Genomic DNA, 27,575 nt, shown 5'->3' on the forward strand with positions numbered 1-27,575 from the left:
ACCGCACTCCAGCGTGGGCGACAGAGACTCTGTCTCAAAAAAGGAAATACTGGCTTGGTGTGTGGGAGCTAGCCGAGGGGATGCTGGCTTGCACGGGGGAGGCCAGCTCCCAAGGGCATTGTTATTGGGTTTAGCAATTAGTGACTTGTGGGAGGGCCGTCTTTCTCGGGGTCTGTGAGGGCTGCAGTCACCACAGCAGGAGGAATACAGAAAAAAGTCATCCCATCACTTTGGGAGGCTGAGCTGGGAGGATTACTTTAGGCTAGGAGGTCAAGACCCCATAGAGACCAGCCTGGCCAGCACAGCAAGATCCCATCTCTATTTCTTAACAAAAAGAAAAAGAAGGCATAGGATGGGTCCCCTGATCACCGATATCTGGCCCGCACATAAGGCACAATACTTGGGACGTCGGGGGTGAACCTGCAGCCGCCGTGTCCCAGACTTAGGAAGGGTCCCTGTCAGCACCACAGCAGCTTCTGGTCGAGTGTGATGACATCGCTGACAAAGATGTCCTCGCCGATGAAGTCTCCCGTGATGACGTTGGTGCAGTGGGATCCCGGCCTCAGGCACTGCTCCCAGACCCACAACCGCAGGCACAGCAGGTTGGGCATCATCATCTTCTCCGGGGACTCTGATGGGTGCACCAGGATGTACTGCAGGTTCTCGGTGAGGTTGATGCCGCCCACAAACAGCCCTCCTGGAACAGTGAGTAGGTGGAGACATCACACAACCACCTGCCTCCACCCGCCCGTTTGCCCCTCTTATTCACATGGTTAGAGGCTCAGATCTCAGGAATAATGGCCCCAAAGATGACCACATCCTAATCCCCATGTGAAAGACAGAATAATGGCCCCAAAGATAGCCACATCCTAATCCCCATGTGGGGACAATATAATGGCCCCAGAGATGTCCAAGTCCTAATCCCCATGTGGGAGACAGAAGAATGGCACAAAGATGCCCACATCCTAATCCCCATGTGGGAGACAGAATAATGGCCCCAGATGTCCACGTCCTAATCCCCATGTGGGAGACAGAATAATGACCCCAAAGATGTCCACGTCCTAATCCCATGTGGGAGACAGAATGATTGCACAAAGATGTCCACGTCCTAATCCCCATGTGGGAGACAGAATAATGTCCCCAAAGATGTCCACATCCTAATCCCCATGAAGGAGAGAGAATTATGGCCCCCAAGATGTCCTCATCCTAATCCCCATGTGGGAGACAGAATAATGGCCCCAAAGATGCCCACGTCCGAATCCCCATGTGGGAGACAGAGAAGAATGCTGTTGTGTTCGGCACAAAGTCTGTGACATTTGTTATGAGGCTTATAGAGAGTGTTGACACTGACCAGTGATTGTGAAAATTGGGTCGCTGCATAATTAGAAATGAACATTTTGAGGGTCCATGTAGATATGCTGAGCCAGAATCTCTGTGGGGGCAGGGCGAAGGGGGCTGCAGGCTGTGCTTGAAGGAGCTCCCCCAGGGGTAGGTAGGTTCCCGTGCCCCTGTGTTGGCCAGCTGAGCTCACTCCAAGACCAGAAGACAGCAAAGTCAGCAGAAGGTTAAGGCCAAGTTCTCTCAGTGGCTTTTAAGACTTATTTCTAGGCCGGGCACGGTGGCTCATGCCTGTCATCCCAGCACCTTGGGAGGCTGAGGCGGGCGGACCATCTGAGGTCAGGAGTTTGAGACCAGCCTGACCAACATGGTGAAACCCCGTCTCTGGCAAAAATACAAAAAATTAGTTGGGTGTGGTGGCACATGCCTGTAATCCCAGCTACTCGGGAGGCTGAGGCAGGAGAACTGAATCGCTTAAACCTGGGAGGCAGAGGATGCAGTGAGCTGAGATTGCGGCATTGCACTCCAGCCTGGGCGACAAGACTGAAACTCCGTCTCAAAAAAAAAAAAAAAAACCCGCATTTCTAAACTGTGTAACCTTATTCCTGGGTAAGGGCAAGAGACCAGGTTGACAAAAGCCTGCTCCTTTGCCCAACCTGTGAGCTGGGGTTTTTTGTTTCTTGTTTTTTTAAGACAGAGTTTTACTCTGTAGCCCAGGCTGGAGTGCATTGGCACGATCTTGGCTCGCTGCATCCTCTGGCTCCTGGGTCCAAGTGATTCTCCTGCCTCAGCCTACTGAGTAGCTGGGAATACAGGGGCCCGGCACCACGCCCGGCTAATTTTGTATTTTTAGTAGAGACGGGGTTTTGCCATATTGGCCAGGCTGGTCTCAAACTCCTGACTTCAAGTGATCCACCCGCCTTGGCCTCCCAGATTGCTGGGATTACAGGCGTGAGCCACCGTGCCAAACCTTGCTCATTTTTTTCCTTTTTTTTTTTTTTTGAGACAGACTTTTGCTCTTGTCGCCCAGGCTGGAGTGCAGTGGCACAGTCTCGGCTCACCACAGCCTCCGCCTCCCGGGTTCAAGCGATTCTCCTGCCTCAGCCTCCTGAGTAGCTGGGACTACAGGTGCCCGCCACCATGCCCGGCTGATTTTTGTGTTTTCAGTAGAGACGGGGTTTCATCATCTTGGCCAGGCTGGTCTCAAACTCCTGACCTCAGGTGATCCACATGCCTCAACCTCCCAAAGTGATGGGATTACAGGAGTGAGCCACGACGCCGTGTCAATTTTTGTATTTTTTTTTTGTCTTTGAAGACGGGGTTTCACCATGTCGGTCAGGCTGATCTTGAACTCACAACCTCAGGTGATCCACCCGCTTTGGCCTGCAAAGTGCTTGGATTACAGGTGTGAGCCACCACGTCTGGCCCAATTTTTGTATTTTTTAGTAGACACGGGGCTTCACCATGTTGGTCAGATGGGTCTTGAGCTGCTGACCTCAGGTGACCCGCCTGCCTCAGCCTCCCAAAGTGCTGGGATTACAGGCGTGAGCCACCGCACCTGGCCTGTTTTGCTCTCCTTAATCTACCTTTTGCATAATCTACAGAACCTGTAAACCAAAATTAAAATTGAAAGGCTCCCCAACCATCTGAATGGACTGCCTCCTTGAGCAGGGCACTCTACAGCCTGAAAGACTGGTTCCCGCCATGGTGGGAAGTGGGGTAGGGGCCGAGCATCATTCTGTAGGTCCAGCAAGCACATTATATGAAAAACACAGCACTCACATCAACACAGACCTGAAGTCTGATAAGAAATCTTTCCCATCTATCCTCTCTGAAGCTGGCTACCTGGATAAAAGCTTGCTCTGAGGCTGGGCAAGGTCTGATTCACACTTGTCATCCGAGCACTTTGGGAGGCTGAGGTAGGCGGATCACCTGAGGTCAGGACTGCGAGACCAGACTGACCATTATCATGAAACCCCGTCTCTACTAAAAATACAAAAATTAGCTGGGTGTGGTGGCACGTGCCTGTGATCCCAGCTACTCGGGAGGCTGAGGCAGGAGAATTCCTCGAATCCGGGAAGTGGAGGTTGCCGTGAGCTGACATTGTGCCACTGCACTCCAGCCTGGGTGACGAGAGAATCTCCATCTCAGGAAAGGAAAGGAAGTTGGGGGGATAAGGGAAGGGGAGCGGGGAGGGAAGCGGGGAAGGGAGAAATGGAAGGGGAAGGGAAGGGAGGGGAACAAGGGAAGGAAAGAAGGGAACGGGGAAGTGAAGGGGGAAAGAAAGGGGAGCAGAGGGGAGAGGAGGGGAGGGAAGGGGGAGGGGAGGGGAGGGAAGCAGGGAAGGAAAGAAGGGAACAGGGAAGGGAAGGGTGAAAGGAAAGGTGAGTAGAGGGGAGGGGCGGGAAGGGGGGAGGGGAGGGAAGAGGAGGGGGAAGGGAATGGGAGGGGAAGGCGGAAGGGGGAAGGGAGGGGAAGGGAGGGAAGGGGAGGGGAGAGGAGGGGTGGGAAGGGGAAATGGAGGGAAGGGGAGAAGAAGAGGGAAGGGAAGGGCAAGGGGAGGGTAAGGGGAAGGGGAAGGAAGGGGAGGGGTGGGAAGGGGAGAAGGGGAGGGGAGGGAAGGGGGAAGGGGAGGGAAGGGGGAAAGGGAGGGGAGGGGAGGGAAGGGGGAAGGAGAGTGGAGGGTAGGGATGGGTAGGGAAGTGGAGGGAAGGAGAGTGGAGGAGAGTGGAGGTGAGGAAAGGGGAGGAGAAGGAAGGGGAGGAGAGGGAAGAGGGGAGGGGAGGGAAGGGGGAAGGGAAGGGGGAAGGGGGAAGGGAAGGGGGAAGGGGAGGAGGAAGGGGAGGGGAGGGGAGGGGATGGGAGGGAAGGGAAACTGGGAAGGGAAGGGGGAGAGGGAAAGGGAGGGGATGGGAGGGGAGGGAAGGGAAGAAGGGAAGGGAAGGGAAAGGAAAAAGGAAGAAGGAAGAAGGGAGAAAGGAAAAAAGGGAGGGAGGGAGGGAGGGAGGGAGGGGAGGCAGAAGCCAGGCACAGAAACAGCCGCATTGGTGGCAGCTTGGCGTTTACCTTATTTGAACCCGGTTTCAACATTTGGCTGCCTTTGGCTGAAACTCAGCAGTCGGCAGAAGAGTAGGTTCTGGTCTGTTTACACTTTCTGTTACCTCACAGTTCACTGTGTACAGAGAAACCTTTATGCCGAACTGAAAATACGTCAGGAGGCAATTTCAGGAACCATAAATATTGGAAATAGAAGTTACTTGTTTTTTTCTTTTTGAGATGGAATCTTCCTCCATCGCCCAGGCTGGAGTGCAGTGGTGCGATCTCACCTCACTGCAGCCTCCCACTCCCGGGTTCAAGTGACTCTCCTGCCTCAGGCTCCCGAGAAGTTGGGACTACAGGTGCCCGCCACCACACCCGGATAATTTTTGTGTTTTCAGTAGAGATGGGTTTTCACCATGTTGGTCAGGCTGGTTTCGAACTCCTGACCTCATGTGATCCGCCTACCTCGGCCTCCCAAAGTGCTGGAATTACAGGTGTGAGCCACCATGCCTGGCCTTTTTTCCTTTCCTTTTTTTTTTTAATTGCATTTTAGGTTTTGGGGTACATGTGAAAAACATGCAAGATTGTTGCATAGGTGCATACGTGGCAGTGTGATTTGCTGCCTTCCTCCCCTTCACCTATATGTGGCATTTCTCCCCATGCTATCTCTCCCAAACTCCTCACCCGCCGCCACGGTCCCTCCCATTCCCCCCCAACAGACCACAGTGTATAGTGCTCCCCTCCCTGTGTCCATGTGTTCCCTTTGTTCAACACCCGTCTATGAGTGAAAACATGCAATGTTTGATTTTGTGTTCTTGTGTCAGTTTCCTGAGAATGATGGTTTCCAGGTTCATCCATGTCCCTACAAAGGACGCGAATTCATCGTTTTTGATGGCTGCATAATATTCCATGGTGTATACGTGCCACATTTTTCCTGTCCGGTCTATCATCGATGGGCATTTGGGTTGGTTCCAGGTCTTTGCTATTGTAAACTGTGCTGCAATGAACATTCATGTGCATGTGTCCTTATAGTAGAACGATTTATAATCCTTTGGATATATACCCAGTAATGGGATTGCTGGGTTAAATGGAATTTCTATTTCTAGGTCCTTTTTGCTTCTCAGGAAGGAGAGGGGGAATGGAATTGGTGATGGTTTAAAAGAAGCCAGCTCAGGCCGGGCACAGTAGCTGATACCTGTAATCCCAGCACTTTGGGAGGCTGAGGCAGGCAGATCACATGAGATCAGGAGTTTGAGACCAGCCTGGCCAACATGGTGAAACCCCATCTCTACTAAAAATACAAAAACTTAGACAGGAGTGGTGGTGGGTGTTGTGATCCCAGATACTTGGGAGCCTGAGGCAGGAGAATCTCTTGAGCTTGGGAGGCAAAGTTTGCAGTGAGCCGAGATCACACCACTGCCCTCCAGCCTGGGCGACAGAGCAAGACTCCAAATCAAAATAAATAAATAAATAAAATAAAATAAAATAAAATAAAATAAAATAAACATTTATCTCCACCTGGTGTCCCTTCTTGCTATTGGAGGGGGTGCTCCCCATCCTCAGTATTTGAAACTCAATCATGGGCTGAAGGAATGTTCCAGTGGAGAAGAGGGCTTTGCATCAAAGGTAGTGCCCCGACCAAAAGCTTCCGTTCCGGGCATCGGGAGGGGTTGGCAAGCACACCTTGCAGCACACAAGGGCACTGTCAACCGGGAAGTCCCAGTATTTCCAGGGCCCCACACTCAGCCCACTTAACTCAAGCACCTTTCACAACCCTCGGCTCACACAAGAGAGGGAGCCCCAAGGCATGGACGAGACATACCTCAGCCCACTGGAGGTCCCCGCCCGCATTACGGCCCACACCCGGCGACCCAGGACACAGAGGGCGAGGAGGGGCTGGGTGCCGTGACCACAGGTCCACATCACACCAGGACAAAGACGGAGGACAGGCCCTGTGTCCAGGGTTCCACGTCACACCGGGACATAGAGGGAGGAAGGCTGTGACCTGTGTCCATGTGTCAACATCACACCAGGACAAAGAGGGAGGATAGGCCCCGTGTACAGGGGTCCACATCACCCCAGGACACAGAGGGAGGACAGGCCCCGTGACCAACGGTCCACATCACAAGAGGACCTAGAGGAACGAAGGCTGAGCATTATCTCCAAACGTCCACATCACACCAGGACACAGACAGAGGACAGGCCCTGTGTCCAGGGGTCCATGTCACACGAAGACATAGAGGAAGGACACGCTCCATGTCCAGGGATCCACATCACACTAGGACACAGAGGGAGGACAGGCCCCATGCCCAGGAGTCCAGGTAACACCAGGACATAGAGCGAGAACAGGCCGCATGTCCAGGGGTCCACATCACACCAGGACACAGAGGGAGGAAGGTTGGGACTTCTTTCCACTCGTTCACATCACACCAGGACACAGTAAGAAGACAGGCCCTATGTCCAGGGGTTCCCATTATACCAGGACACAGAGGGAGAAAACGTCGTGTCCAGGGGTCCACATCACACCAGGACACAGAGGGAGGACAGGCCCTGTGTCTTGGGGTTCACGGCACACCAGGCCACAAATGGAGTACAGGCCCCATGTCCAGGGGTCAACGTCACAGCAGGACATAGAGGGAGGAAGGCTGGGCCCTGTGTTAACACGTCCACATAACACCAGGACACAGATGGAGGACAGGCCCCATGTCCAGGGGTCCATGTCACATCAGGACATAGAGATAGGAAGGCTGGGCCCCATGTCCACAGGTCCACATCACACCAAGACACAGAGGCCAGATAGGCCCTATGTCCAGTGGACCACGTCACACCAGGACATAGAGGGTGAACTGGTCCTATGTTAAGGGATCCACATCACCTCAGGACACAGAGGGAGGACAGGCCCCGTGTCCAGGGGTCCACGTCACACCAGCACAAAGAGGTAGAATAGACCCCATGTCCAGGGGTCCACATCACACCAGGACACAGAGGGACAACAGGCCTCATGGACAGGGTTCCACGTGACACCAGGACACAGAGGGAGGACAGGCACTGTGTCCAAGGGTCCACATCACACCAGGACACAGAGGGAGGACAGGTCCAATATCCATAGGTCCACGTCACACCAGGACATAGAGGGAGGAAGGCTCGGCCGTGTCTCTACATGTACACATCTGACCAGGACACAGAGGCAGGACAGGCCCCATGTCCAGGGATCAATGTCACAACAGGACTTCGAGGGAGGACAGGCCCCGTGTCCAGGGGTCCACATCACAACAGGACACAGAGGGAGGACAGGCACCATGTCCAGGGGTCCTCGTTATACCATGACATAGAGGGAGGTAGGCTGGGCCCTGTGTCCACACATCCATATCACACAAGAAAACAAAGGGAGGACAGGCCCCGTGTCCACGGGTCCACATCACACCAGGACACAGAGGGAGAACATGCCCCATGCACAGGGGTCCACATCACACCAGGACACAGAGGGAGAACATGCCCCGTGTACAGGGGTCCACATCACACCAGGATACAGAGGGAGAACAGGCCAGGTGTCCAGGAGTCCATGTCACACGAGGACAAAGAGGGAGGAAGGCTGGGCCCTGTGTCGACACGTCCACATCACACCAGGATAGAGATGGGAGGACGGGCCCCATTTCCAGGGGTCCACATCACACCAGGACACAGAGGGACGAGAAGTCACATGTCCAGGGGTCCACGTCACACCATGACATAGAGGGAGAAAGTCTGGGTACTGTGTCCACACGTCCACATCACACCAGGACACAGAGGGACGAGAGGCCCAATGTCCAGGGGTCCACGTCAAACCAGGACATAGAGGAAGGATAGGCTCTGTGTCAAGGGGCCTACATCACACCAGGACACAGAGGGAGGACAGGCCCCATGTCCAGGGTTTCACGACACACCAGGACACAGATGGAGGAAGGCTGGGCTCTGGGTCCACAGGTCCACATCACACCAGGACACAGAGCGAGGACAGGCCCTGTGTCTAGGGGTGATTGTTACACCAGGAGACAGAGGAAGGATAGGCCCCGTGTCCAGGGGTCCATATCACACCAGAAGACAGAAGAAGGACATGCCCGATATCCAGGGTTCCACATCACACGAAGATACAGAGGGAGGACTGGCCCCATGTCCGGGGTCCACGTTACAGCAGGACACAGATGAAGGACAGGCCAGGTGACCAGCAGTCCACGTCACACCAGGACATAGATGGAGGAAGGCTGGGACCTGTGTCCACATGTCCACATCACACCAGGACACAGAGGGAGAACAAGTCCTGTGTTCACAGCTCCACGTCACACCAGGACACAGTGGGATGAAGGTTGGGCCGTGTGTACACACTGCCACATCACACCAGGACACAGAGGGAGGACAGGCCATGTGTTCAGGGGTCCATGTCACACCAGGACACAGAGGAAGGACCGGCCCTGTGTCCAGGGGTCCACGTCACACACTAACATAGAGGAAGGAAGGCCGGGTCCTGTGTCCACAAGTCCACATCACAACAGAACACAGAGGGAGGACAAACCCCATGTCCAGGGGTCCCCGTCACACCAGGACAGAGATGGAGGAAGGCAGAGCCCTGTGTCCACACATCCACATCAGACGAGGACACAGAGGGAGGACAGGCCCCATGTCCAGTGGTCCACGACACACCAGGACAGAGATGGAGGAAGGCAGGGCCCTGTGTCCACATGTCCACATCACACCAAGACACGGAGGACAGGCGCCATGTCCAGGGGTCCACGTCACACCAGGACATGGAGGGAGGACAGGCTCCATGCCCAGGGGTCTACATCACACCAGAACACAGAGGGAGGACAGGCCTCATGTCCAGGGGTCCATGTCACACCAGGACTTAGAGGGAGGACAGGAACCGTGTCCAGAGGTCCATATCACACCAGTCGACAGAGGGAGGACAGGCCCCATGACCATGTGTCCATGTCACACCAGGACATACAGGGAGGAAGGCTGGGCCCTGTGTCCACATGTGCACATCACACCGGGACACAGAGGGAGTAAAGGCCCTGTGTCCAGGGGTGAATGTCACACCAGGACACAGAGGGAGGACAGGCCCCGTGTCCAGCGGTCCACATCACACCAGGACACAGATGGAGGACAGGCCAAGTGTTCAGGGGTGCACGTCACACCAGGATATAGAGGGAGGAAAGCTGGGCCCTGTGTCCACATGTCCACATCACACCAGGACACAGGGAGTACAGGCCCCATGTCCAGGGGTCCACGTCACACCAGGACTTAGAGGGAGGACAGGCCCCGTGTCCAGGGGTCCACATCACACCAGGATACAGAGGAGGGACAAGTCCCATGTCAAGTTGTCCATGTCACACCAGGACATAGGAGGAGGAAAGGCCCCGTGTTCACGGGTAAATATTACACCAGGACACAGAGGGAGAACAGGCCCCATGTCCAGGGTTCCACATCACACCAGGACACAGAAGTAGGACATGCCCCGTGTCCAGGGGTCCATATCACAACAGGACACAGAGGGAGGACAGGTCCCATGTCCATGGGTTCACGTCACATCAGGACATAGAGGGAGGAAGGCTGGGCCCTGTGTCCACATGTGCACATAACACCAGGACAAAGAGGGAGGACAGGCCCCATGTACAGGGGTCCACATCACACCAGGACACAGACGGAGGTCAGGCCAGGTGTTCAGGTGTCCACATCACAACAGGACATAGAGGGAGGAAGGCTGGGCCCTGAGTACACATGTACACATCACAGCACGACACAGAGGAAGGACAGGCCCCTTGTCCCGGGGTCCACGTCACACCATGACATAGAGGAAGGAAGGCTGGGCCCTGTGTCCACACGTCCATATCACACCGGGACACAGAGGGAGGACAGGACCTGTGTCCTGGTGTGAATGTCACACCAGGACACAGAGGAAGGACAGACTCCGTGTCCAGGGGCCACATCTCAGCAGGACACAGAGGAAGGACAGGCCCTGTGTCTAGGGGTCCACCTCACACCAGGACACATAGGGAGGACAGGCCCCGTGTCCAGGGGTCCACATCACAACTGGACACACACAGAGGACAGGCCAGGTGTTCAGGGATACACATCACACCAGGACATAGAGGGAGGAAGGGTGCGCCCTCTGTCCACATGTCCACATCACACCAGGACACAGAGAGAGGAGAAGCCCCATGTCTAGGGGTCCAAGTCACACCAGGACACAGAGGGAGGACAAGCCCCGTGTCCAAGGGTCCACGTAACACCAGGACACAAAGGGAGGAAGGCTGGGTCCTGTGTCCACACCTCCACATCAGACCAGGACACAGAGGGAGGACCGGCCCCATGTCCAGGGGTCCACGTCACACCAGGATATACAGGGAGAACAGGCGTTGTGTCCAGGGGTCCACATCACAACAGGATACAGAGGGAGGACAGGTCCCATGTCCAGGCCTACACGTCACACCAGGACATAGAGGGAGGAGGGCTGGGCTCTTTGTCCACACGTCCATATCACACCAGGACAGAGAGGGAGAACAGGCCCCATTTCCAGGTTTTCACATCACACCAGGACACAGAGGGAGGACAGGCCCCACGTCCAGTGGTCCACATCACACCATGACATAGAGGGAGGAAGGCTGGGCCCTGTGTCCACATGTCCACATCACAGCAGGCACACAGTGAGGACAGGCCCCATGTCCAGCGGTCCACGTCACACCAGGACATACAGGGAGGACAGACCCCGTGTCCAGGGTTTCACATCACACCAGGACACAGAGGGAGGACAGGCCCCATGTCCAGGGATCCTCGTCACACCATGACATACAGGGAGGAAGGCTGGGCCCTTCCACATGTGCACATCACGCCGGGACACAGAGGGAGTAAAGGCCCTGTGTCCAGGGGTGAATGTCACACCAGGACACAGAGGGAGGACAGGCCCCGTGTCCAGCGGTCCACATCACACCAGGACACAGATGGAGGACAGGCCATATGTCTAGGGGTCCAGGACACAGTGGAAGGACAGGCCCCGTGTCCAGGTGTCCATGTCACAGCACGACATAGAGGGAGGAAGGCTGGGTCCTGTGTCCACACATCCACATCACACCAGGACTCAGAGGGAGGACAGGGTCCATGTCCAGAGTTTCACGTCACACCAGGACATAGAGGGAGGAAGGCTAGGCCCGATGTCCACATGTCCACATCACACGGGGACACAGAGGGAGGACAGGCCCTGTGTCCAGGTGTGAATGTCACACCAGGACACAGAGAAAGGACAGGCCCGGTTTCCAGGGATACACATCACACCAGTACACAGAGGAAGTACAGGCCCCGTGTCCAGGGGTCCACCTCAACCAGGACACAGAGGGAGGACAGGTCCCATGTGCAGGTGTCCACATCACACCAGGACACAGACGGAGGACAGGCCAGGTGTTCAGGGTTCCACATCACACTAGGACATAGAGAGAGGAATGGTGGGCCCTCTCTCCACATCACACCAGGACATAGAGGGAGGAGAGGCCGCATGTCCAGGGGTCCACGTCACACCAGGATATAGAGGGAGGACTGGCCCTGTATCCAGGGGTTGACGTCACACCAGGACCCAGAGGGAGGACAAGCCCCATGTCGACAGGATCACATCACACCAGGACACAGAGGGAGGACAGGCCCCATGTCCAGGGGTCCAGGTCACATCAGGACATAAAGAGAGGAATGCTGGGCCCTGTTACCATACGTCCACATCACACCAGGACACATAGGGAGGAAGGCTGGGCCCTGTGTCCATACGTCCATATCACACGGGGACACAGAGCGAGGACAGGCCCTGTGTCCAGGTGTGAATGTCACACCATGGCACAGAGGAAGGACAGGCCCTGTTTCCAGGGGTACACATCAAAGTACAGGCCTCGTGTCCGGGAGACCACCTCACACCAGGACATAGAGGGAGGAGAGACCCCGTGTCCAGGGGTCTACATCACACCAGGACACAAAGGGAGGACAAGCCCCATGTCGAGGGGTCGACGTCACACCAGGACACAGAGGGAAGATAGGCTCCATGTCCAGGCGTCCAGGTCACACCAGTACATAGAAGGAGGTCGGACCCGGTGTCCAGGGGTCCACGTTAGACCAGGACACAGAGGGAGAACAGGCCCCGTGTCCAGCGGTCCACGTAACAGAAAGACACAGAGGTAGGGCAGGCCCGATCTCCAGGGGTCCACATCACACCAGGACACAGAAGGAGGACAAGCCCCATGTCCAGGGTTTCAGGACACACCAGGACATAGAGGGAGGAAGGCTAGGCCCTATGTCCACACGTCAACATCACACCAGGACACAGAGGGAGGACAGGTCCTGTATTCAGGGTTGATAATTATCCCGGGAGATAGAGGAATCACAGGCCCCGTGTCCAGGGGTCCACATTGCACCAGGATACAGACGGAGAACAGGCCAGGTGTCCAGGAGTCCATATCAAACCAGGACAAAGAGGGAGGAAGGCTGGGCCCTGTGTCGACACGTCCACATCACACCAGGATACAGAGGGAGGACAGGCCCCATGTCCAGGGGTCCACATCACACCAGGACACAGAGGGAGGAGAAGCCACATGTCCAGGGGGCCAAATCACACCAGGACACAGTGGGAGGAAGGCTGGGACGTGGGTCCACACTGCCACATCACATCAGGACGCAGAGGAAGGATAGGCCATGTGTCCAGGGGTCCATGTCACACCAGGACACAGAGGACGGACAGGCCCCATGTCCAGGGGTCCACGTCACACCATGACATAGAGGGAGGACGTCTGGGTACTGGGTCCACACGTCCACATCACACCACCACACAGAGCGAGGACAGGCCCCATGTCCACGGGTCCACGTCACAGCAGGACAGAGAGTGATGAAGTCTGGGCCCTGTGTCCACACGTCCACATACACCAGGACACAGAGGGAGGAGAGGCTCCATGTCCATGGGTCCACATCAAACCAGGACATAGAGGGAGGATAGGCCCCGTGTCCAGGGGCCCACATCACACCAGGACACAGAGGGAGGACAGGCCCGATGTCCAGGGTTTCAGGACACACCAGGACACAGACGGAGGAAGGCTGGGCTCTGTGTCCACACGTCCACATCACAGCAGGACACAGATAGATGACAGACCCCATGTACAGCAGTCCACGTGACACGAACACAGAGCGAGAACAGGCACCGTGTCCAGGGGTCCACATAACACCAGGACACAGAGGGAGGACCGACCCCATGTCCGGGGTCCTTTTCACACTATGACATAGAGAGAGGAAGGCTGGGCCTTGTGTCCACATGTCCACATCACACCAGGACAAAGAGGGAGGACAGACCCCATGTCCAGGCATCCACATCACACCAGGATACAGAGGGAGGACAGGCCCCATGTCCAGGGTTTCACGACACACCAGGACATAGAGGGAGGAAGGCTGGGCCCTGTGTCCACAGGTCCACATCACACCAGGACAAAGAGGGAGGAGAGGCCCCATGTCCACGGGTCCACATGACACCAGAACACAGAGGGCGGACAAGCTCCGTGTCCAGGGCTTGACACCACACCAGGACACAGTGGGAGGACGGCTGGGCTGTGTGTGCACACTGTCATATCACACCAGGGCACAGAGGGAGGACAGGCATGTCACACCAGGACACAGAGGACGGACAGGCCTCGCTTCCAGGTGTCCATGTCACACCACGACATAGACTGAGGAAGGCTGGGTCCTGTGTGCACACGTCCACATCACACCAGGACCCAGAGGGAAGACAGGCTACGTGTCCAGGGATTCACATCACACCAGGACAGAGATGGACGATGGCTGGGCCCTGTGTCCAGAGGTCCACATCAGACCACGACACAGAGAGGGGACAGGTTCCCTGTCCCGGGGTCCACGTCACAGCAGGACATACAGGGAGGGCAGGCTCCGTGTCCAGGGGTCCATGTCACACCAGGACACAGAGGAAGGACAGGCCCCGTGTCCAGGGGTCGACCTCACACTAGGACACAGACGGAGGACAGGCCAGCTGTTCAGGCGTCCAGACCACACCAGGACATAGAAGGATGAAGGGTGGGCCCTCGGACCACATGTCCACATCACACCAGAACACAGAGGGAGGAGAGGCCCCATGTCCAGGGATCCACGTCACACCAGGACACAGAGGGAGGACAAGCCCCATGTCCAAGGGAACACGTAACACCAGGACACAGAGGGAGAAAGCCTAGGCCGTGTGTTCACACGTCCACATCACAGCAGGAGAGTGAGGGAGGAGAGGCCATTAGTCCAGGGGTTCATGGCACACCAGGACACAGAGGAAGCACAGGCCCCGTGTCCCAGGGTCCAGGTCACACCAGGATATAGAGGGAGAAAGGCTGGGGCCTCTTTCCACACATCCGCATCACACCAGGACACAGAGGGCGGAAAGGCCCCATGTCCAGGGGTCCATATCACACCAGGACACAGAGGGAGGACAGGCCCCATGTCCAGGGGTCTACATCTCACCAGGACCCAGAGGCACTAAAGGCCTCGTGTCCAGTGGTCCACATCACACCAGGACACAGAGGGACGACAGGATGCATGTACAGGTGTCCACATGACACTCGGACACAAAGGGAGGACAGGCCCCGTGTCCAGGGGTCCACATCACACCAGGACACAGACGGAGGGTAGGCCAGGTGTTCAGGGGTCCACATCACACCAGGACACAATGCGAGGAAGACTGGGCCCTGTGTCCACATGTCCACATCACACCAGGACACAGACGGAGGACAGACCCCATTACCAAAGGTCCACGTCACACCAGGACTTAGAGGGAGGACAGGCCCCGTGTCCAGGGTTCGACATCACAGCAGGACACAGAGGGAGGACAGGCCCCATGTCCAGGGATCCACGTCACACGAGGACACAGAGAGAGGACAGGCCCCATGTCCACGGGTTCACGTCACACCAGGAGATAGAGGGAGGAAGGCTGCTCCATGTGTCCACACGTCCACATCACACGGGGACACGGAGGGAGGACAGGCCCTGTGTGCAGTTGTGAATGTCACACCAGGACACAGAGGAAGGACAGGACCTGTGTCCAGGCTTCCACAGCACAACAGAACATAGTGGGAGGACAGGCCCCATGTCCAGAGGTCCATTTCACACCGGGAAATGGAGGGAGGACAGGCCCTGTGTGCAGCGTTACACATCACACCAGGACTTAGAGGGAGGACAGGCCCCGTTTCCAGGGGTCCACATCACACCAGGAAACAGAGGGAGGACAGGCCCCATGTCCAGGGTTTCATGACACAACAGGATATAGAGGGAGGAAGTCTCGGCCCTGTGTCCACACCTCCACATCACAACAGGACACAGAGCGAGGAAAGGCCCAGTGTCCAGGGGTGATTGTTATACCAGGAGACAGAGGAAGGACAGGCCCCGTGTCCAGGGGTCCTTGTTACACCAGGAAACAGAGAAAGGACAGGTCCCATGTCCAGGGGTCCACATCACACGAGGACACTGAGGGAGGAGAGGCCCCATGTCCAGGGGTGCACATCACACCAGGACACAGACGGAGGACAGTCCAGGTGTCCAGGAGTCCACGTCACACCAGGACATAGAGGGAGGAAGGCTGGGCCCTGTGTCCACACGTCCCCATCACACCAGGACACAGAGGGAGGAGAGGCCCCATGTCCAGGGATCCACGTCCCACGAGGACACAGAGGGAGGACAGGCCCCATGTCCACGGGTTCACATCACACCAGGGAATAGAGGGAGGACAGGCCCTGTGTCCAGGGTTCCACGTCACACCAGGACACAGTGAGAGTACAGTCCCCATGTCCAGAGTTCCACATCACACCAGGATATAGACGGAGGACAGGCTCCGTATCCAGGGGTCGACATGACACCAGGACACAGAGGGAGGACAAAGCCCATGTCAAGAGGTCCACGTCACACCAGGAAATAGAGGGAGGACAGCTGCGCCGTATCCAGACGTCCACATCACAGCAAAACACACAGTGAGGACAGGCCCCATGTTCAGGCGTCCACGTCAAACCAGGACATAGAATGAGGACAGACCAGGTGTGAAGGGGTCTACATCACACCAGGACACAGAGGGAGAACAGGCCCGTGTCCAGGGGTCCACATCACAAGAGGACACAGAGGGAGGAAGGGTGGGCCCTCTTTCCACATGTGCACATCACACCAGGACACAGAGGGAGGTGAGACCCCATGTCCAGGGGTCCACGTCACACCAGGGTATAGAGGGAGGACTGGCCCCATATCCAGGGGTCCACATCACACCAGGACACAGAGGGAGGACAGGCCCCATGTCCGAAGGGTCCACATCACACTAGGACATTCAGGGAGGACAGCCACCGTGTCCAGGGGTCCACATCACACCAGGACACAGAGGGAGAACAGGCCCCTTGTCGAGGGGATCAGGTCACACCAGGACATAGGGGGAGGAATGCTGGCCCCTGTGTCCACACGTCCACATCACACCTGGACACAGAGCGAGGACAGGCCCTGTGTCCAGGGGTGATTGTTACACCAGGAGACAGAGGAAGGACAGGTCCCATGTCCAAGGGTTCCTTTTCAAACCAGGACACAGAGGAAGGACTGGCCCGATGTCCAGCGGACCACATCACAGGAGGACACGGAGGGAGGAGTGGCCCCATGTCTAGGTGTCCACATGACATCAGGACGCAGATGGAGGACACGCCAGTTGTCCATGAGTCCATGTCACACCAGGACATAGAGGGAGGAAGGCTGGGCCCTGTGTCCACACATCCACATCACACGGGGACACAGAGGGAGGACAGGCCCTGTGTCCAGGTGTGAATGTCACACCAGGACACAGAGGAAGGACAGGCCCTTTGTCCAGGGGTACACGTCAAACCAGTACACAGAGGAAGTACAGGCCCCGTGTCCAGGGGTCCACCTCACACCAGGACACAGAGGGAGGACAGGCCCCATGTCCAGGGGTCCACATCACACCAGGACACAGACACAGGACAGGCCAGGTTTCAGGGGTCCACATCACACCAGGACATAGAGGGAAGAAGGGTGGGCCCTCTGTCCACATGTCAACATGACACCAGGACACAGAGGGAGGAGAGGCCCCATGTGAAGGGGTCCACACCACACCAGGATATAGAGGGAGGACTGGCCATGTAACCAGGAGTTCACGTCACAGCAGGACATAGAGGGAGGACAAGACCCATGTCGAGGGGTCCACGTCACACCAGCAAATAGAGGGAGGACGGCTGTGCCGTGTCCAGACGTCCACATCACAGGAACACACACACTGAGGACAGGCCCCATGTCTAGGAGTCCACGTCACACCAGGACATAGAGGGAGGAAAGGCCCCGTGTCCAGGGGTCCACATCACACCAGGACACAGAGGGAGGACAGGCCCCATGTCCAGCGGTCCTCGTCACATGATGACATAGAGGGAGGAAGGCTGGGCCCTGTGTCCACAGGTCCACATCACACCAGGACACAGAGGGAGGACCGGACCCATGTCCATGGGTTCACGTCACACCAGGACACAGAGGGAGAACAGGCCCCGTGTTCAGGGGTCCACATGACACCAGGACACAGACGGAGGACAGGCCAGGTGTCCAGGGGTCCACATCACACCAGGACATAGAGGGAGGAAAGGTGGGCCCTCTTTCCACATGTGCACATCACACCAGGACACAGAGGGAGGATAGGCCCAATGTCCAGGGGTCCACGTCACACCAGGATATAGAGGGAGGACAGGCCCCGTATCCAGGGGTCCACATCACACCAGGACACAGACGGAGGACAAGCCCCATGTCGAGGGGTCCACATCACACCAGGACATAGAAAGGGAAGGCTGGGCCCTGTTTCCACATGTCGACATCACACCAGGACAAAGAGGGAGGACAGGCCCCATGTCCAGGGGGCCACACGACACTAGGACATAGAGGGAGGACAGGCACCGTGTCCAGGGGTTCACCTCACATCAGGACACAGAGGAAGAACAGGCCCCATGTCGAGGGGACCAGGTCACACCAGGACATAGGGGCAGGAAGGCTGGGCCCTGTGTCCACACGTCCACATCACACCTGGACACAGAAGGAGGACAGGCCCTGTGTCCTGGGGTGATTGTTACACCAGGAGTCAGAGGAAGGACAGGCCCCATGTCCAGGGGACCACATCACACGAGGACAGAGAGGGAGGAAAGGCCCCATGTCCACGGGTTCACTTCACACCAGGACATAGAGGGAGGAACACTGGGCCATGTGTCCACACGTCCACATCACACCAGGACACAGAGGGAGGAAAGGCCCCATGTCCAGGCATCCACGTCAAACCAGGACATAGAAGAAGGACAGGCCCCGTGTCCAGGGGTCCACATCACACCAAGACACAGAGGGAGGGCATGCCCCATGACCAGGGTTTCACGACACACCAGGATATAGAGGGAGGAAGTCTGGGCCCTGTGTGCACACGTCCACATCACACCGGGACACAGAGGGAGGACAGGCCCTGTTTCCAGGTGTGAATGTCACACCAGGACACAGAGGAAGCACAGGATCTGTGTTCAGGGTTCCACATCACACCAGGACACAGTGGGAGGACAGGCCCCATGTCCAGGGGTCCACGCCACACGAGGAAAGAGACGGAGGAAGGCTGAGCCCTGTGTCCACACGTCCACATCACAGCAAGGCACACAGTGAGGACAGGCCCCATATCCAGGGGTCCAAGTCACACCAGGACATAGGGGGAGGACAGGCCCCGTGTCCAGCGGACCACATCACATCAGGACACAGAGGGAGGACAGGCCCTGTGTCCAGGGGTGATTGTTAGACCTGGAGACCGAGGAAGGACAGGCCCTGTGTCCAGGGGTCCACGTCACACCATGACAGAGGGAGGAAGGCTGGGTCCTGTGTCCACACGTCCACATCACACCAGGACACAGAGGGAGGAAAGGCCCCATATCCAGTGGTGCACGTCACACCAGGACAGATATGCAGGAAAGCTGGGCCCTGTGTCCACACGTCCACATCAGACCAGGACACAGAGGGAGGACAAGCCCCATATCTACGCGTTGACGTCACACCAGGACAGAGAGGGAAGAACGCTGGGCCCTGTGTCCAGGCGTGAGTGTCACACCGGGATACAGAGGAAGGGAAGGCCCCGTGTCCAGGGGCCACATCACATCAGGACACAGAGGGAGGACAGGCCCCATGTCCACGGGTTCATGTCACACCAGGACATAGAGGGAGGAAGGCTGGGCCCTGTGTCCAAACGTCCACATCACACGGGGACACAGAGGGAATACAGGCCCTGTCTCCAGGTGTGAATGTCACACCAGTACACAGAGGACGTACAGGCCCCGTGTTCAGGGGTCCACCTCACACCAGGACACAGAGGGACAACAGGCCCCGTGTCCAGGGGTCCACATCACACCAGGACACAGAGGGAGGACAGGCCCCATGTTCAGGGGTACATGTCACACCAGTACACAGAGGAAGTACAGGCCCCGTGTCCAGGGGTCCACATCACACGATGACAGACGGAGGACAGGCCAGGTCTTCAGGGGTCCACATCACACCAGGACATAGAGGGAGGAAGGGTGTGCCCTATGTCCACATGTCCACATGACACCAGGACACAGAGGGAGGAGAGGCGCCATGTCCAGGGGTCCAAGTCACACCAGGATACAGAAGGAGGACAGGCCTTGTATGCAGGGGTCCACGTCACACCAGGACACAGAGGGAGGACAAGTCCCATATCGAGGGTTCCACGTCACCCCAGGACACAGAGGGAGGACGAGCCCCATGTCGAGAGGTCCACATCACACCAGGACATAGAAAGGGAAGGCTGGGCCCTGTTTCCACATGTCCACATCACACCAGGACACAGGGGGAGGACAGGCCCCATGTCCACGCGTTCACGTCACACCAGGACATAGAGGGAGGAACGCTGGGCCCTGTGTCCACACGTCCACATCACACGGGGACACAGAGGGAGGACAGGCCCTGTGTCCACATGTGAATGTCACACCAGGAGCTAGAGAAAGGCCAGGACTTGTGTCCAGGGGTCCACGTCACACCAGGACATAGAGGGAGGACAGGCCCTGTGTCCAGGGTACCACATCACACCAGGACACAGAGGGAGGAGAAGCCCCATGTAGAGGGGTGCTCGTCACACCAGGAAATAGAGGGAGGACTGCGGCGCTGTGTCCAGATGTCCACATCACAGCAAGATACACAGTGAGGACAGGCCCCCATGTCCAGGGGTCCACGTCACACCAGGACATAGAGGGAGGACAGACCCCATGTCCAGCAGTCCTCGTGACACGATGACATAGAGGGAGGAAGGCTGGGCCCTGTGTCCACATGTCCACATCACACCAGGATACAGAGGGAGGATAGGCCCTGTGTGCTGGTGTGAATGTCACACCAGGACACAGAGGAAGGACAGACCCTGTGTCCAGGGGTACAAGTCACACCAGTACACAGAGGAAGTACAGGCCCCGTGTCCAGGGGTCCACATCACACGAGGACACAGACGGAGGATAGGCCAGGTCTTCAGGGGTCCACATCACACCAGGACACAGACGGAGGACAGGCCAGGTGTTCAGGGGTCCACATCACACCAGGACATAGAGGGAGGAAGGGTGTGCCCTATGTCCACATGTCCACATGACACCAGGACACAGAGGGAGGAGAGGCGCCATGTCCAGGGGTCCAAGTCACACCAGGATATAGAAGGAGGAGAGGCCTTGTATGCAGGGGTCCATGTCACACCAGGACACAGAGGGAGGACAAGTCCCATATCGAGGGTTCCACGTCACCCCAGGACACAGAGGGAGGACAAGCCCCATGTCGAGAGGTCCACATCACACCAGGACATAGAAAGGGAAGGCTGGGCCCTGTTTCCACATGTACACATCACACCAGGACACAGAGGGAGGACAGGCCCCATGTCCACAGGTTCACGTCACACCAGGACATAGAGGGAGGAATGCTGGGCCCTGTGTCCACACGTCCACATCACACGGGGACACAGAGGGAGGACAGGCCCTGTGTCCACGTGTGAATGTCACACCAGGACACAGAGAAAGGCCAGGACCTGTGTCCAGGGGTCCACGTCACACCAGGACATAGAGGGAGGACAGGCCCTGTGTCCAGGGTACCACATCACACCAGGACACAGTGGGAGGACAGGCCCCATGTCGAGGGGTCCACGTCACACCAGGATATAGAGGGAGGACTGGCCCTGTATCCAGGAGTCCACGTCACACCAGGACACGAGGGAGGAGAAGCTCCATGTAGAGGGGTGCACGTCACACCAGGAAATAGAGGGAGGACCGCTGCACCGTGTCCAGACGTCCACATCACAGCAAGACACACAGTGAGGACAGGCCCCATGTCCCGGGGTCCACGTCACACCAGGACATAGAGGGAGGACAGACCCCATGTCCAGCGGTCCTCGTGACACGAAGACATAGAGGGAGGAAGGCTGGGCCCTGTGTCCACAGGTTCACATCACACCAGGACACAGAGGGAGGACAGGCCCCATGTCCACGGGTTGACGTCACACCAGGACATAGAGGGAGGAAGGCTGAGCCCTCTGTTCAAATGTCCATATCACATGGGGACACAGAGGGAGAACAGGCCCTGTGTCCAGTTGTGAATGTCACACCAGTACACAGAGGAAGTACAGGCCCCGTGTCCAGGGGTCCACCTCACACCAGGACACAGACGGAGGACAGGCCAGGTGTTCAGGGGTCCACATCACACCAGGACATAGAGGGAGAAAGGGTGGGCCCTATGTCCACATGTCCACATCACACCAGGACACACAGGGAGGATAGGCCCCATGTCCAGGGGTCCACGTCACACCAGGATATAGAGGGCAGACAGGCCTTGTATCCAGGGGTCCACGTCACACCAGGACATAGAGGGAGGACAAGCCCCATATCGAGGGGTCCACGTCACACTAGGACAGAGAGGGAGGACAAGCCCCACGTCGAGAGGTCCACATCACACCAAGACATAGAAAGGGAAGGCTGGGCCCTGTTTCCACATGTCCACATCACACCAGGACACAGAGGGATGAGAGGCCCCATGACCAGGGATCGACATCACACGAGGACGCAGAGGGAGGACAGGTCCCATGTCCACGGGTTCACGTGACACCAGGACATAGAGGAAGGAACGCTGGGCCCTGTGTCCACACGTCGACATCACACCGGGACACAGAGTGAGGACAGGCCCTGTGTCCAGGTCTGATGTCACACCAGGACACAGAGAAAGGACAGGACCTGTGTCCAGGGTTCCACATCCCACCAGGACATAGAGGGAGGACAGGACCTGTGTCCAGGGTTTCACATCACACCAGGACACAGTGGGGGGAGAGGCCCCATGTCCAGGGGTCCACATCACACCAGGATATAGACGGAGGACAGGCCCCGTATCCAGGGGGGTGACATCACACCAGGGGTCGACATCAAAACAGGACACAGAGGGAGGACAAGCCCCATGTCGAGAGGTCCACATCACACCAGGACATAGAAGGGGAAGGCTGGGCCCTGTTTCTACATGTCCACATCACACCAGGTCACACAGGGAGGACAGGCCCCATGTCCAGGGATCCACGTCACACGAGGACACAGAGGGAGGACAGGCCCCATGTCCATGGGTTCACGTCACACCAGGACATAGAGGGAGGAAGGCTGGGCCATGTGTCCACACATGTGTCCACATCACACCAGGACAAAGAGGGAGGACAGGCCCCATGTCCAGGGGTCCACATTACACCAAGACAGAGGGAGGGCAGGCCCCATGTCCAGGGTTTCACGACACACCAGGATATAGAGGGAGGAAGTCTGGGCCCTGTGTGCACACGTCTACATCACATCGGGACACAGAGGGAGGACAGGCCCTGTTTCCAGGTGTGAATGTCACACCAGGACTCAGAGGAAGGACAGGACCTGTGTCCAGGGTCCCACATCACACCAGGACACAATGGGAGGACAGGCCCTGGGTCCAGGTGTGAATCTCACAGCATGACACAGTGGGAGGACAGGCCCCACTTCAAGAGTTCCACACCCACCTGACGAACGCGATGAAACCTCGTCTCTACTAAAAATGAAAAAAAAAAAAAAAAAAACTAGCCCGGCATTGGTGTTAGGTGCCTGTGGTCCTAGCTACTCAGGAGGCTGAGGAAGGAGAATAGCTTGCACCTGGGAGGTGGAGGGTGCAGTGAGCCCAGATCACACCACTGCACTCCAGCCTGGGTGACAGAGGAAGACTCGGTCTCAAAAAGTCAATGTATGGCCGGGTGCAGTGGCTCAGACCTGTAATCCCAGCACTTTAGGAGGCTGAGGCAGGTGGGTCACAAGGTCAGGAGGTCAAGACCAGCGTGGCCAAAATGATGAAAGCTCGTCTCTACTAAAAATACAAAAAACTAGTCAGGCCCAGCGTCAGGTGCCTGTAATCCCAGTTACTGTGGAGGCTGAGGCAGGAGAATCGCTTGAATCTGGGAGGCAGAGGTTGCGGTGAGCCGAGATTGCGCCACTGCACTCCAGCCTGGGTGACAGAGGGAAACACCATCTCAAAAATATATATATATATATATATATATAATTAAAAAAATAAATAAAAAATTTAAAAATTTAAAACCTTTTTACAAGGGGGTTGGGGGAACACATGTAGCCAGGAACAGACCTGTGGGGAGGCCGGGGCACCCTCTCTGGGTGCCTTCAGGATGCCTTGACCGTGGCCTGCAGCCTGCAGAGCGGGGGGCTGGTCAGCTCACGTCTTAGCCCTTCTGAGGCTGCTGTCTGGGCTCCCGGGTGCCTGCAACCCCGGTAAAATAACACAGACCCTGATGGGGGTGCCCATGGAGCCAGGAAGATGCTGCTCACATATCCTTTTTCGCCGCACCCGGCCATTTTTCCTTTTGGTTTTTAATTTTATTTTAAGTTCTGGGATACATGTGCACATCTTGCAGGATTGTTACATAGGTATACACATGGCGTGGTACCTCCTAATGCTATCCCTCCCCAATCCCCCCACCCCCTGTTATCCCTCCCCTAACCCCCTGTTTTGTTGTATTTTGAGATGGAGTCTCGCTCTGTCACCCAAGCTGGAGCGCAGTGGCACAATCTCAGCTCACTGCAACCTCTGCCTCCCGGGTTCAAGCAATTCTCCTGCCTCAGCCTCCCAAGTAGCTGGGATTACAGGCGCCCGCCACCATGCCCGGCTAATTTTTGTATTTTTAGAGACAGGGTTTCACCGTATTGACCAGGCTGGTCTCGAACTCCTGACCTTGTGATCCACCCGCCTCGGCCTCCCAAAGTGCTGGGATTACAGGTGTGAGCCCCCACGTCCGGCTCTGCTATGCAGATTTCTAAACCCATCACAGGAAGCAGTTCTCACTAGGAGCCACTCCCAGCTCCAGGTCGGCCTGCAGGAGAGCCGGGAGCTGCTGTTGTTCCAAACTCCACCTGCTGCAGGGATCACAGCAGCAGCCACACCCGGGGGTACCAGGTAAGCAAATGCAGGGTGAGGGTGAGGATCCCCCAGCCCTGGGAGAGACCTGTGGCCATCCTTCTCCCTCGTCACTCACCCCGCGGGGACACAGCATCTCCCCAAAGATGGTCTTGATGCAGGAGATCAGGTACTCGTGCAGGTCCTCACTCAGCCCCTCGAAGTTCCTGCAGGCCAGGATGACCACCTCACGAGGGTGCCGCTCCAGCCACTCTGAGATCTCCGGGAGCGTGTCCTGCGGGGAGGGAGGGGGCGGGGCAGAGTCCTTCATGAGTCCCACAGCTCGGGGAAGGCTGGGCTCCGTGGGTCACACCTGTCATTCCAGCGCTCTGGGAGGCCAAGGCGGGCGGATCACCTGAGGTCAGGAGTTCAAGACCAGCCTGGCCAACATGGCGAAACCCCGTCTATACTAAAAACATGCAAAAAAATTAGATGGGTGTGGTGGTGGGCGCCTGTAATCCCAGCTACTTGGGAGGCTGAGTCAAGAGAATTGCTTGAACCTGGGAGGTGGAAGCTGCAGCCAGCCATGTCGGCCAGGCACGTTGGCTCATAGCTGTAATCCCAGCACTTCAGGAGGCCGAGCGGGGACAGATCACCTAAGGTCAGGAGTTCAAGACCATCCTGGCCAACACGGCAAAACCTCTGTCTCTACTAAAAATACAAAAATTAGCCGGGAATGGTGGTATGCACCTGTAATCCCAGCTACTCAGCAGGCCGAGGCAGGAGAATCGCTTGAACCCAGGAGGCGGAGGTTGCAGTGAGCCGAGATCAAGCCACTGCACTCCAGCCTGGGCAAAAGAGCAAAACTCTGTCTCAAAAAAAGAGAAAAGATGAGGCCAGAACAGTGGCAGTCCCAGTGCTTTGCGAGGAGGCTGAGGCCGATCCCAGAGAATTGGCTTCAGTCCAAGAGTTTGAAAAGAGCCTGGGCAACATGGCTACAAAAAAGAAGAATTAAAGAATTAGGTGTGGTGGTTCACACCTCTAGTCCAAGCTAGAGGTAGTTGGTAAGCTTAGACAGGTGGATCCTCCGGCAGACAGGAGGCTGCAGTGAGCCAACTCAGCCCGGCTCAGTGGCTCATGCCTGTCATCCCAGCACTTTGGGAGGCCGAGGCAGGCCAATCACCTGAGGTCAGGAGTTCGAGACCAGCCTGGCCAACATGGTGAAACCCTGTCTCTACTGAAAATACAAAAATTAGCCGGGCATGGTGGTGCATGCTTATAATCCCGGCTACTCCAGAGGCTGAGGCAGGAGAATCGCTTGAACAGGAAGGAAGACGTTGCAGTGAGCTGAGCTTGCGCCACCGCACTCCAGCCTGGGTGACAGAGCAAGACTCTGTCTCAAAAAAATAGAAAGAAAACAGAAAGAAAAAAAGAAATGAAGAAATTCACATCGGTCAAGAAGCCCCCGAATGCCAGGTATGGTGGCTCACGCCTGTAATCCCAGCATTTTGATAGGCTGAGGCGGGCGGATCACCTGAGGTCAAGAGTTCGAGACCAGCCTGGCCAACCTGGTGAAACCCCGTCTCTATTAAAAATATGAAAATTGGCCGGGTGTGGTGGTGGGTGCCTGTAATCCCGGCTACTTGGTAGGCTGAGGCAGGAGAATCGCTTGAACCTGGTGGGCGGAGGTTGTAGTGAGCCGAGGTTGAGCCACTGCATTCCAGCCTTGGTGACAGAGCGAGACTCCATCTCCAAAGGGAAAAAAAAATAAGTGCTCCTAACAGATTAGCAGGCGTCAGCATCTCCTGGTCTCTTGTCTGGCCCTGAAGCTGACATCGTCATCCCACTAAAGGTCAGGAACCTCCCGTCCCTATGGCAGTCTGGTTCCCCATGGGAGGCCGGCCGCCTCCTGAGCGCTCCCCGTGTATCTCCTCAGCCTGGTCGTACCTCCACCAGTGCCATGGTGTATACCATGTGAACAAAGTGCAGGTTCTTCTCAAGAGCCGTCCAGCATGAGGGCAATCTGCAGGTGTAAGTACCGCACGCCGGCATCCAGCTGCTCCGTGATGTCCAGCACCTGCGGGCAGAGGGGCTGTCACGTCTCCCTGCTGGTTGCCGTGGCTTCAAACCTCATATTGCACAGGCTGGTTTCTTTTATTTTCTTCAGATGGAGTCTCGTTCTCTCATCCAGGCTGGATTGCAGTGGCATGATCTCGGCTCCCTGCAACCTCCACCCTCCAGGTTCAAGCGATTCTCCTGCCTCACCCTCCTGAGTAGCTGGGATTACAGGCACCTGCCACCATGCCTGGCTAATTTTTCTATTTTTAATAGAGACGGGGTTTCACCGTGTTGGTCAGGCTGGTCTCGAAATTCTGACCTCAGGTGATCCACCTGCCTCGGCCTCCCAAAATGCTGGGATTACAGACATGAACCTCCATGCATGCCTAGGAGTGGCAAAATTATTAACATAAAAAGGTGAAAGAGGGGCTGGGTGTGATGGCTCAGGCCTGTAATCCCAGCACTTTGGGAGGCCGACGTGGGTGGATCACGAGGTCAAGAGATCGAGACCATCCTGGTCAACATGGTGAAACCCCGTCTCTACTAAAAATACAAAAAGAAAATTAGCTGGGCATGGTGGCACGTGCCTGTAATCCCAGCTACTCAGGAGGCTGAGGCAGGAGAATTGCCTGAACCCAGGAGGCAGAGGTTGCGCTGAGCCGAGATCA

The 27,575-nt window shown here is 56.7% G+C and overlaps 1 pseudogene; it reads right to left on the reverse strand.

Annotated features, from left to right (window-relative positions):
- Positions 1–458: 458 nt before the first annotated feature.
- LOC135271082 (PI-PLC X domain-containing protein 1-like) lies at positions 459–27,287 on the reverse strand (annotated as a pseudogene).
- Between the last annotated feature and the right edge of the window lie 288 nt (positions 27,288–27,575).

The sequence above is a fragment of the Aotus nancymaae genome, unplaced genomic scaffold (assembly GCF_030222135.1).
Source record: "Aotus nancymaae isolate 86718 unplaced genomic scaffold, 86718_ANA_hifiasm-v0.15.2.pri h1tg000075l, whole genome shotgun sequence".
In the NCBI taxonomy this organism is placed as follows: domain Eukaryota; kingdom Metazoa; phylum Chordata; class Mammalia; order Primates; family Aotidae; genus Aotus; species Aotus nancymaae.